The sequence below is a fragment of the Oncorhynchus gorbuscha genome, linkage group LG03 (genome assembly GCF_021184085.1).
Source record: "Oncorhynchus gorbuscha isolate QuinsamMale2020 ecotype Even-year linkage group LG03, OgorEven_v1.0, whole genome shotgun sequence".
Taxonomy (NCBI): Eukaryota; Metazoa; Chordata; class Actinopteri; order Salmoniformes; family Salmonidae; genus Oncorhynchus; species Oncorhynchus gorbuscha.
Genome location: NC_060175.1, coordinates 108,451,140 through 108,464,769, shown reverse-complemented (window position 1 = coordinate 108,464,769; position 13,630 = coordinate 108,451,140). Strand labels below are relative to the sequence as shown.

Below are 13,630 nucleotides of genomic sequence, written 5' to 3'. Positions count from 1 at the left end.
GTGGTTGTCTCACCTAGCTATTTTAATATTAACTACTGTAATATGTGGTTGTCTCACCTAGCTATTTTAATATTAACTACTGTAATATATGGTTGTCTCACCTAGCTATTTTAATATTAACTACTGTAATATGTGGTTGTCTCACCTAGCTATTTTAATATTAACTACTGTAACATGTGGTCTCACCTAGCTATTTTAATATTAACTACTGTAACATGTGGTTGTCTCACCTAGTTATTTTAATATTAACTACTGTAATATGTGGTTGTCTCACCTAGCTATTTTAATATTAACTACTGTAATATATTGGTTGTCTCACCTAGCTATTTTAATATTAACTACTGTAATATGTGGTTGTCTCACCTAGCTATTTTAATATTAACTACTGTAATATATTGGTTGTCTCACCTAGCTATTTTAATATTAACTACTGTAATATATTGGTTGTCTCACCTAGCTATTTTAATATTAACTACTGTAATATATTGGTTGTCTCACCTAGCTATTTTAATATTAACTACTGTAATATGTGGTTGTCTCACCTAGCTATTTTAATATTAACTACTGTAATATATTGGTTGTCTCACCTAGCTATTTTAATATTAACTACTGTACCATGTGGTCTCACCTAGCTATTTTAATATTAACTACTGTAATATATTGGTTGTCTCACCTAGCTATTTTAATATTAACTACTGTAATATATTGGTTGTCTCACCTAGCTATTTTAATATTAACTACTGTAATATATTGGTTGTCTCACCTAGCTATTTTAATATTAACTACTGTAATATATTGGTTGTCTCACCTAGCTATTTTAATATTAACTACTGTAATATATTGGTTGTCTCACCTAGCTATTTTAATATTAACTACTGTAATATATTGGTTGTCTCACCTAGCTATTTTAATATTAACTACTGTAATATGTGGTCTCACCTAGCTATTTTAATATTAACTACTGTAACATGTGGTTGTCTCACCTAGCTATTTTAATATTAACTACTGTGATATGTGGTTGTCTCACCTAGTTATTTTAATATTAACTACTGTAATACGTGGTAAGTCGCTCTGAATAAGAGCGTCTGCTAAATTACTATCAGGTAAAGGTACATGAAGGGAGCACAGAGATGTAAAACAGGGAACAGTATGGACTAACACAGGGAACAGTATAGACTAACACAGAGAACAGTATAGACTAACACAGGGATAACTGAATACACTAACACAGGGAACAGTATAGACTAACACAGAGAACAGTTTGACTAACACAGAGAACAGTATAGACTAACACAGAGAACAGTATAGACTAACACAGATAACTGTATACACTAACACAGGGATCAGTATAGACTAACACAGGGATCAGTATAGACTAACACAGAGAACAGTATAGACTAACACAGGGATCAGCATAGACTAACACAGAGAACAGTATACACTAACACAGATAACTGTATACACTAATACAGGTATCAGTATAGACTAACACAGATAACAGTATAGACTAACACATAACTGTATACACTAACACAGGGATCAGCATAGACTAACACAGAGAACAGTATAGTCTAACACAGGGATCAGTATAGACTAACACAGAGAACAGTATAGACTAACACAGAGAACAGTATAGACTAACACAGAGAACAGTATAGACTAACACAGAGAACAGTATAGACTAACACAGGGATCAGTATAGACTAACACAGAGAACAATATAGACTAACACAGGGATCAGTATAGACTAACACAGAGAACAGTATAGACTAAAACAGAGAACAGTATAGACTAACACAGAGAACAGTATAGACTAACACAGAGAACAGTATAGACTAACACAGATAACTGTATACACTAACACGGGGATCAGTATAGACTAACACAGAGAACAGTATAGACTAACACAGGGATCAGTATAGACTAACACAGAGAACAATATAGACTAACACAGGGATCAGTATAGACTAACACAGAGAACAGTATAGACTAACACAGATAACTGTATACACTAACACGGGGATCAGTATAGACTAAGACAGAGAACAGTATAGACTAACACAGGGATCAGTATAAACTAACACAGAGAACAGTATAGACTAACACAGATAACTGTATACACTAACACGGGGATCAGTATAGACTAACACAGAGAACAATATAGACTAACACAGGGATCAGTATAGACTAACACAGAGAACAGTATAGACTAACACAGATAACTGTATACACTAACACGGGGATCAGTATAGACTAACACAGAGAACAGTATAGACTAACACAGAGAACTGTATAGACTAACACAGGGATCAGTATAGACTAACACAGAGAACAATATAGACTAACACAGGGATCAGTATAGACTAACACAGAGAACAGTATAGACTAACACAGATAACTGTATACACTAACACGGGGATCAGTATAGACTAACACAGAGAACAGTATAGACTAACAGAGAGAACAGTATAGACTAACACAGAGAACAGTATAGACTAACACAGGGATCAGTATAGACTAACACAGATAACTGTATACACTAACACAGGGATCAGTATAGACTAACAGAGAGAACAGTATAGACTAACACAGGGATCAGTATAGACTAACACAGGGATCAGTATAGACTAACACAGAGAACAGTATAGACTAACACAGATAACTGTATAGACTAACACAGGGATCAGTATAGACTAACACAGGGATCAGTATAGACTAACACAGAGAACAGTATAGACTAACACAGATAACTGTATACACAGGGATCAGTATACACTAACACAGAGAACAGTATAGACTAACACAGAGAACTGTATAGACTAACACAGGGATCAGTATAGACTAACACAGAGAACAGTATAGACTAACACAGATAACTGTATACACTAACACGGGGATCAGTATAGACTAACACAGAGAACAGTATAGACTAACACAGATAACTGTATAGACTAACACAGGGATCAGTATAGACTAACACAGAGAACAATATAGACTAACACAGGGATCAGTATAGACTAACACAGAGAACAGTATAGACTAACACAGATAACTGTATACACTAACACAGGGATCAGTATAGACTAACACAGAGAACAGTATAGACTAACACAGAGAACAGTATAGACTAACACAGAGAACAGTATAGACTAACACAGATAACTGTATACACTAACACAGAGAACAGTATAGACTAACACAGAGAACAGTATAGACTAACACAGAGAACAGTATAGACTAACACAGGGATCAGTATAGACTAACACAGGGATCAGTATAGACTAACACAGAGAACAGTATAGACTAACACAGATAACTGTATAGACTAACACAGGGATCAGTATAGACTAACACAGGGATCAGTATAGACTAACACAGAGAACAGTATAGACTAACACAGATAACTGTATACACTAACACAGGGAACAGTATAGACTAACACAGGGATCAGTATAGACTAACACAGAGAACAGTATAGACTAACACAGATAACTGTATACACTAACACAGGGATCAGTATAGACTAACACAGAGAACAGTATAGACTAACACAGATAACTGTATAGACTAACACAGGGATCAGTATAGACTAACACAGGGATCAGCATAGACTAACACAGAGAACAGTATAGACGAACACAGAGAACAGTATAGACTAACACAGATAACTGTATACACTAACACAGGGATCAGTATAGACTAACACAGGGATCAGTATAGACTAACACAGAGAACAGTATAGACTAACACAGAGAACAGTATAGACTAACACAGGGATCAGTATAGACTAACACAGAGAACAGTATAGACTAACACAGAGAACAGTATAGACTAACACAGAGAACAGTATAGAACAGTATAGACTAACACAGATAACTGTATACACTAACACAGGGATCAGTATAGACTAACACAGATAACTGTATACACTAACAATGGGATCAGCATAGACTAACACAGATAACAGTATAGACTAACACAGGGATCAGTATAACATAGAGAACAGTATAGACGAACACAGAGAACAGTATAGACTAACACAGATAACTGTATACACTAACACAGAGAACAGTATAGACTAACACAGGGATCAGTATAGACTAACACAGAGAACAGTATAGACTAACACAGGGAACAGTATAGACTAACACAGAGAACAGTATAGACTAACACAGAGAACAGTATAGAACAGTATAGACTAACACAGATAACTGTATACACTAACACAGGGATCAGTATAGACTAACACAGGGAACAGTATAGACTAACACAGAGAACAGTATAGACTAACACAGAGAACTGTATAGACTAACACGGAGATGTAACACAGGGAACATTAAAGACTGGTGTCTATACATTGATATTGAAACCATTCCCGTGTTAGTCTAACATCAGCATTGTGATAGGAACCAATACATTGACCCCCCCCCCCACTAACATCAGTATTGTGATAGAAACTAATATATTGATCTCCCCCCTCAGTACCTCCCAGTAACATCAGCATTGTGATAGGAACCAATACATTGACCCCCCCCACTAACATCAGTATTGTGATAGAAACTAATATATTGATCTCCCCCTCAGTACCTCCCAGTAACATCAGCATTGTGATAGGAAACATTGAACTAACATCATATGATCTAATATATTGATCTCCCCTCAGTACCTCCCAGTAACATCAGCATTGTGATAGAAACTAATATATTGATCTCCCCCCTCCCAGTAACATCAGCATTGTAACATCAGCATTGTGATAGAAACTAATATATTGATCTCCCCCTCAGTACCTCCCAGTAACATCAGCATTGTGATAGAAACTAATATATTGATCTCCCCCTCAGTACCTCCCAGTAACATCAGCATTGTGATAGAAACTAATAGTATATTGATCTCCCCCTCAGTACCTCCCAGTAACATCAGCATTGTGATAGAAACTAATATATTGATCTCCCCCTCAGTACCTCCCAGTAACATCAGCATTGTGATAGAAACCAATACATTGATTGATTGTGATAGAAACCCCCCTCAGTACCTCCCAGTAACATCAGTATTGTGATAGAAACTAATATATTGATCTCCCCCTCAGTACCTCCCAGTAACATCAGCATTGTGATAGAAACTAATATATTGATCTCCCCCTCAGTACCTCCCAGTAACATCAGTATTGTGATAGAAACTAATATATTGATCTCCCCCTCAGTACCTCCCAGTAACATCAGCATTGTGATAGGAACCAATACATTGACCCCCCACTAACATCAGTATTGTGATAGAAACTAATATATTGATCTCCCCCTCAGTACCTCCCAGTAACATCAGCATTGTGATAGAAACTAATATATTGATCTCCCCCTCAGTACCTCCCAGTAACATCAGCATTGTGATAGGAACCAATACATTGACCCCCCCCTAACATCAGTATTGTGATAGAAACAATATATTGATCTCCCCCTCAGAAACTCCCAGTAACATCAGCATTGTGATAGGAACCAATACATTGATCTCCCCCTCAGTACCTCCCAGTAACATCAGCATTGTGATAGAAACTAATATATTGATCTCCCCCTCAGTACCTCAGTACCTCCCAGTAACATCAGTATTGTGATAGAAACCAATACATTGATCTCCCCCTCAGTACCTCCCAGTAACATCAGTATTGTGATAGAAACTAATACATTGATCTCCCCCTCAGTACCTCCCAGTAACATCAGTATTGTGATAGAAACTAATACATTGATCTCCCCCTCAGTACCTCCCAGTAACATCAGCATTGTGATAGGAACCAATACATTGACCCCCCACTAACATCAGTATTGTGATAGAAACTAATATATTGATCTCCCCCTCAGTACCTCCCAGTAACATCAGTATTGTGATAGAAACTAATATATTGATCTCCCCCTCAGTACCTCCCAGTAACATCAGTATTGTGATAGAAACTAATATATTGATCTCCCCCTCAGTACCTCCCAGTAACATCAGCATTGTGATAGGAACCAGAAACTAACATCACATTGATATCCCCCTCAGTACCTCCCAGTAACATCAGCATTGTGATAGAAACTAATATATTGATCTCCCCCTCAGTACCTCCCAGTAACATCAGCATTGTGATAGGAACAATACATTGACATTCAGTATTGTGATAGAAACTAATATATTGATCTCCCCCTCAGTACCTCCCAGTAACATCAGCATTGTGATAGGAACCAATACATTGATCTCCCCCTCAGTACCTCCCAGTAACATCAGCATTGTGATAGAAACTAATACATTGATCTCCCCCTCAGTACCTCCCAGTAACATCAGCATTGTGAACATCAGACATTCAGTATTGATAGAAACTAATATATTGATCTCCCCCTCAGTACCTCCCAGTAACATCAGCATTGTGATAGAAACTAATATATTGATCTCCCCCTCAGTACCTCCCAGTAACATCAGCATTGTGATAGGAAAATACATTGAACTAACATCAGTATTGTGATAGAAACTAATATATTGATCTCCCCCTCAGTACCTCCCAGTAACATCAGCATTGTGATAGGAACCAATACATTGACCCCCACTGTATAGAAACCAATACATTGATCTCCCCCTCAGTACCTCCCAGTAACATCAGCATTGTGATAGAAACTAATATATTGATCTCCCCCTCAGTACCTCCCAGTAACATCAGCATTGTGATAGGAACCAATACATTGACCCCCCACTAACATCAGTATTGTGATAGAAACTAATATATTGATCTCCCCCTCAGTACCTCCCAGTAACATCAGCATTGTGATAGGAACCAATACATTGACCCCCCACTAACATCAGTATTGTGATAGAAACTAATATATTGATCTCCCCCCTCAGTACCTCCCAGTAACATCAGCATTGTGATAGGAACCAATACATTGATCTCCCCCTCAGTACCTCCCAGTAACATCAGCATTGTGATAGGAACTAATACATTGATCTCCCCCTCAGTACCTCCCAGTAACATCAGCATTGTGATAGGAACCAATACATTGACCCCCCCCCACTAACATCAGTATTGTGATAGAAACTAATATATTGATCTCCCCCTCAGTACCTCCCAGTAACATCAGCATTGTGATAGAAACTAATATATTGATCTCCCCCTCAGTACCTCCCAGTAACATCAGCATTGTGATAGGAACCAATACATTGACCCCCCACTAACATCAGTATTGTGATAGAAACCAATACATTGATCTCCCCCTCAGTACCTCCCAGTAACATCAGCATTGTGATAGAAACTAATATATTGATCTCCCCCTCAGTACCTCCCAGTAACATCAGCATTGTGATAGGAACCAATACATTGACCCCCCACTAACATCAGTATTGTGATAGAAACTAATATATTGATCTCCCCCTCAGTACCTCCCAGTAACATCAGCATTGTGATAGGAACCAATACATTGACCCCCCACTAACATCAGTATTGTGATAGAAACCAATACATTGATCTCCCCCTCAGTACCTCCCAGTAACATCAGCATTGTGATAGAAACTAATACATTGATCTCCCCTCAGTACCTCCCAGTAACATCAGCATTGTGATAGAAACTAATACATTGATCTCCCCCTCAGTACCTCCCAGTAACATCAGCATTGTGATAGAAACTAATACATTGATCTCCCCCTCAGTACCTCCCAGTAACATCAGCATTGTGATAGAAACTAATATATTGATCTCCCCCTCAGTACCTCCCAGTAACATCAGTATTGTGATAGAAACTAATACATTGATCTCCCCCTCAGTACCTCCCAGTAACATCAGTATTGTGATAGAAACTAATACATTGATCTCCCCCTCAGTACCTCCCAGTAACATCAGCATTGTGATAGAAACTAATATATTGATCTCCCCCTCAGTACCTCCCAGTAACATCAGTATTGTGATAGAAACTAATACATTGATCTCCCCCTCAGTACCTCCCAGTAACATCAGCATTGTGATAGAAACTAATACATTGATCTCCCCCTCAGTACCTCCCAGTAACATCAGCATTGTGATAGGAACCAATACATTGACCCCCCCACTAACATCAGTATTGTGATAGAAACTAATATATTGATCTCCCCCTCAGTACCTCCCAGTAACATCAGCATTGTGATAGAAACTAATATATTGATCTCCCCCTCAGTACCTCCCAGTAACATCAGCATTGTGATAGGAACCAATACATTGACCCCCCCACTAACATCAGTATTGTGATAGAAACTAATATATTGATCTCCCCCTCAGTACCTCCCAGTAACATCAGCATTGTGATAGGAACCAATACATTGATCTCCCCCTCAGTACCTCCCAGTAACATCAGCATTGTGATAGGAACTAATACATTGATCTCCCCCTCAGTACCTCCCAGTAACATCAGCATTGTGATAGGAACCAATACATTGACCCCCCCCCCCCACTAACATCAGTATTGTGATAGAAACTAATATATTGATCTCCCCCTCAGTACCTCCCAGTAACATCAGCATTGTGATAGAAACTAATATATTGATCTCCCCCTCAGTACCTCCCAGTAACATCAGCATTGTGATAGGAACAATACATTGCATTCAGTATTGATAGAAACTAATATATTGATCTCCCCCTCAGTACCTCCCAGTAACATCAGCATTGTGATAGGAACCAATACATTGACCCCCCCTAACATCAGTATTGTGATAGAAACCAATACATTGATCTCCCCCTCAGTACCTCCCAGTAACATCAGCATTGTGATAGAAACTAATATATTGATCTCCCCCTCAGTACCTCCCAGTAACATCAGCATTGTGATAGGAACCAATACATTGACCCCCCCACTAACATCAGTATTGTGATAGAAACTAATATATTGATCTCCCCCTCAGTACCTCCCAGTAACATCAGCATTGTGATAGGAACCAATACATTGACCCCCCACTAACATCAGTATTGTGATAGAAACCAATACATTGATCTCCCCTCAGTACCTCCCAGTAACATCAGCATTGTGATAGAAACTAATATATTGATCTCCCCCTCAGTACCTCCCAGTAACATCAGCATTGTGATAGGAACCAATACATTGACCCCCCACTAACATCAGTATTGTGATAGAAACTAATATATTGATCTCCCCCTCAGTACCTCCCAGTAACATCAGCATTGTGATAGGAACCAATACATTGACCCCCCCACTAACATCAGTATTGTGATAGAAACTAATATATTGATCTCCCCCTCAGTACCTCCCAGTAACATCAGCATTGTGATAGGAACCAATACATTGATCTCCCCCTCAGTACCTCCCAGTAACATCAGCATTGTGATAGAAACTAATACATTGATCTCCCCCTCAGTACCTCCCAGTAACATCAGCATTGTGATAGGAACCAATACATTGACCCCCCCTCCCACTAACATCAGTATTGTGATAGAAACTAATATATTGATCTCCCCCTCAGTACCTCCCAGTAACATCAGCATTGTGATAGAAACTAATATATTGATCTCCCCCTCAGTACCTCCCAGTAACATCAGCATTGTGATAGGAACCAATACATTGACCCCCCACTAACATCAGTATTGTGATAGAAACCAATACATTGATCTCCCCCCTCAGTACCTCCCAGTAACATCAGCATTGTGATAGAAACTAATATATTGATCTCCCCCTCAGTACCTCCCAGTAACATCAGCATTGTGATAGGAACCAATACATTGACCCCCCACTAACATCAGTATTGTGATAGAAACTAATCTATTGATCTCCCCTCAGTACCTCCCAGTAACATCAGCATTGTGATAGGAACCAATACATTGATCTCCCCCTCAGTACCTCCCAGTAACATCAGCATTGTGATAGAAACTAATACATTGATCTCCCCCTCAGTACCTCCCAGTAACATCAGCATTGTGATAGAAACTAATACATTGATCTCCCCCTCAGTACCTCCCAGTAACATCAGCATTGTGATAGAAACTAATATATTGATCTCCCCCTCAGTACCTCCCAGTAACATCAGTATTGTGATAGAAACTAATACATTGATCTCCCCCTCAGTACCTCCCAGTAACATCAGTATTGTGATAGAAACTAATACATTGATCTCCCCCTCAGTACCTCCCAGTAACATCAGCATTGTGATAGAAACTAATATATTGATCTCCCCCTCAGTACCTCCCAGTAACATCAGTATTGTGATAGAAACTAATACATTGATCTCCCCCTCAGTACCTCCCAGTAACATCAGCATTGTGATAGAAACTAATACATTGATCTCCCCCTCAGTACCTCCCAGTAACATCAGCATTGTGATAGGAACCAATACATTGACCCCCCCCTAACATCAGTATTGTGATAGAAACTAATATATTGATCTCCCCCTCAGTACCTCCCAGTAACATCAGCATTGTGATAGAAACTAATATATTGATCTCCCCCTCAGTACCTCCCAGTAACATCAGCATTGTATAGGAACCAATACATTGACACTAACATCAGTATTGTGATAGAAACTAATATATTGATCTCCCCCTCAGTACCTCCCAGTAACATCAGCATTGTGATAGGAACCAATACATTGATCTCCCCCTCAGTACCTCCCAGTAACATCAGCATTGTGATAGAACTAATACATTGATCTCCCCCTCAGTACCTCCCAGTAACATCAGCATTGTGATAGGAACCAATACATTGACCCCCCACTAACATCAGTATTGTGATAGAAACTAATATATTGATCTCCCCCTCAGTACCTCCCAGTAACATCAGCATTGTGATAGAAACTAATATATTGATCTCCCCCTCAGTACCTCCCAGTAACATCAGCATTGTGATAGGAACCAATACATTGACCCCCCACTAACATCAGTATTGTGATAGAAACTAATATATTGATCTCCCCCTCAGTACCTCCCATCAGCATTGTGATAGGAACCAATCAGACCCCCCCCCACTAACATCAGTATTGTGATAGAAACCAATACATTGATCTCCCCCTCAGTACCTCCCAGTAACATCAGCATTGTGATAGAAACTAATATATTGATCTCCCCCTCAGTACCTCCCAGTAACATCAGCATTGTGATAGGAACCAATACATTGACCCCCACTAACATCAGTATTGTGATAGAAACTAATATATTGATCTCCCCCTCAGTACCTCCCAGTAACATCAGCATTGTGATAGGAACCAATACATTGACCCCCCCCCACTAACATCAGTATTGTGATAGAAACCAATACATTGATCTCCCCCTCAGTACCTCCCAGTAACATCAGCATTGTGATAGAAACTAATATATTGATCTCCCCCTCAGTACCTCCCAGTAACATCAGCATTGTGATAGGAACCAATACATTGACCCCCCACTAACATCAGTATTGTGATAGAAACTAATATATTGATCTCCCCCTCAGTACCTCCCAGTAACATCAGCATTGTGATAGGAACCAATACATTGACCCCCCACTAACATCAGTATTGTGATAGAAACTAATATATTGATCTCCCCCTCAGTACCTCCCAGTAACATCAGCATTGTGATAGGAACCAATACATTGATCTCCCCCTCAGTACCTCCCAGTAACATCAGCATTGTGATAGGAACTAATACATTGATCTCCCCCTCAGTACCTCCCAGTAACATCAGCATTGTGATAGGAACCAATACATTGACCCCCCCCCACTAACATCAGTATTGTGATAGAAACTAATATATTGATCTCCCCCTCAGTACCTCCCAGTAACATCAGCATTGTGATAGAAACTAATATATTGATCTCCCCCTCAGTACCTCCCAGTAACATCAGCATTGTGATAGGAACCAATACATTGACCCCCACTAACATCAGTATTGTGATAGAAACCAATACATTGATCTCCCCCTCAGTACCTCCCAGTAACATCAGCATTGTGATAGAAACTAATATATTGATCTCCCCCTCAGTACCTCCCAGTAACATCAGCATTGTGATAGGAACCAATACATTGACCCCCCACTAACATCAGTATTGTGATAGAAACTAATATATTGATCTCCCCCTCAGTACCTCCCAGTAACATCAGCATTGTGATAGGAACCAATACATTGACCCCCCACTAACATCAGTATTGTGATAGAAACCAATACATTGATCTCCCCCTCAGTACCTCCCAGTAACATCAGCATTGTGATAGAAACTAATACATTGATCTCCCCCTCAGTACCTCCCAGTAACATCAGCATTGTGATAGAAACTAATACATTGATCTCCCCCTCAGTACCTCCCAGTAACATCAGCATTGTGATAGAAACTAATACATTGATCTCCCCCTCAGTACCTCCCAGTAACATCAGCATTGTGATAGAAACTAATACATTGATCTCCCCCTCAGTACCTCCCAGTAACATCAGCATTGTGATAGAAACTAATATATTGATCTCCCCCTCAGTACCTCCCAGTAACATCAGTATTGTGATAGAAACTAATACATTGATCTCCCCCTCAGTACCTCCCAGTAACATCAGCATTGTGATAGAAACTAATACATTGATCTCCCCCTCAGTACCTCCCAGTAACATCAGCATTGTGATAGGAACCAATACATTGACTCCCCAGTACCTCCCACTAACATCAGTATTGTGATAGAAACTAATATATTGATCTCCCCCTCAGTACCTCCCAGTAACATCAGCATTGTGATAGGAACCAATACATTGACCCCCCACTAACATCAGTATTGTGATAGAAACTAATATATTGATCTCCCCCTCAGTACCTCCCAGTAACATCAGCATTGTGATAGGAACCAATACATTGACCCCCCACTAACATCAGTATTGTGATAGAAACCAATACATTGATCTCCCCCTCAGTACCTCCCAGTAACATCAGCATTGTGATAGAAACTAATATATTGATCTCCCCCTCAGTACCTCCCAGTAACATCAGCATTGTGATAGGAACCAATACATTGACCCCCCACTAACATCAGTATTGTGATAGAAACTAATATATTGATCTCCCCTCAGTACCTCCCAGTAACATCAGCATTGTGATAGGAACCAATACATTGACCCCCACTAACATCAGTATTGTGATAGAAACTAATATATTGATCTCCCCCTCAGTACCTCCCAGTAACATCAGCATTGTGATAGGAACCAATACATTGATCTCCCCCTCAGTACCTCCCAGTAACATCAGCATTGTGATAGGAACTAATACATTGATCTCCCCCTCAGTACCTCCCAGTAACATCAGCATTGTGATAGGAACCAATACATTGACCCCCCCCACTAACATCAGTATTGTGATAGAAACTAATATATTGATCTCCCCCTCAGTACCTCCCAGTAACATCAGCATTGTGATAGAAACTAATATATTGATCTCCCCCTCAGTACCTCCCAGTAACATCAGCATTGTGATAGGAACCAATACATTGACCCCCCCACTAACATCAGTATTGTGATAGAAACCAATACATTGATCTCCCCCTCAGTACCTCCCAGTAACATCAGCATTGTGATAGAAACTAATATATTGATCTCCCCCTCAGTACCTCCCAGTAACATCAGCATTGTGATAGGAACCAATACATTGACCCCCCCCTCAGTACCTCCCACTAACATCAGTATTGTGATAGA

General features: G+C 39.5%; 1 protein-coding gene across 1 annotated transcript in view; it reads left to right on the top strand.

Annotated features, from left to right (window-relative positions):
* The window catches only part of LOC124018249 (neural cell adhesion molecule L1.1-like), a 153,104-nt gene that overhangs the window by 89,665 nt on the left and 49,809 nt on the right, over window positions 1-13,630 (top strand).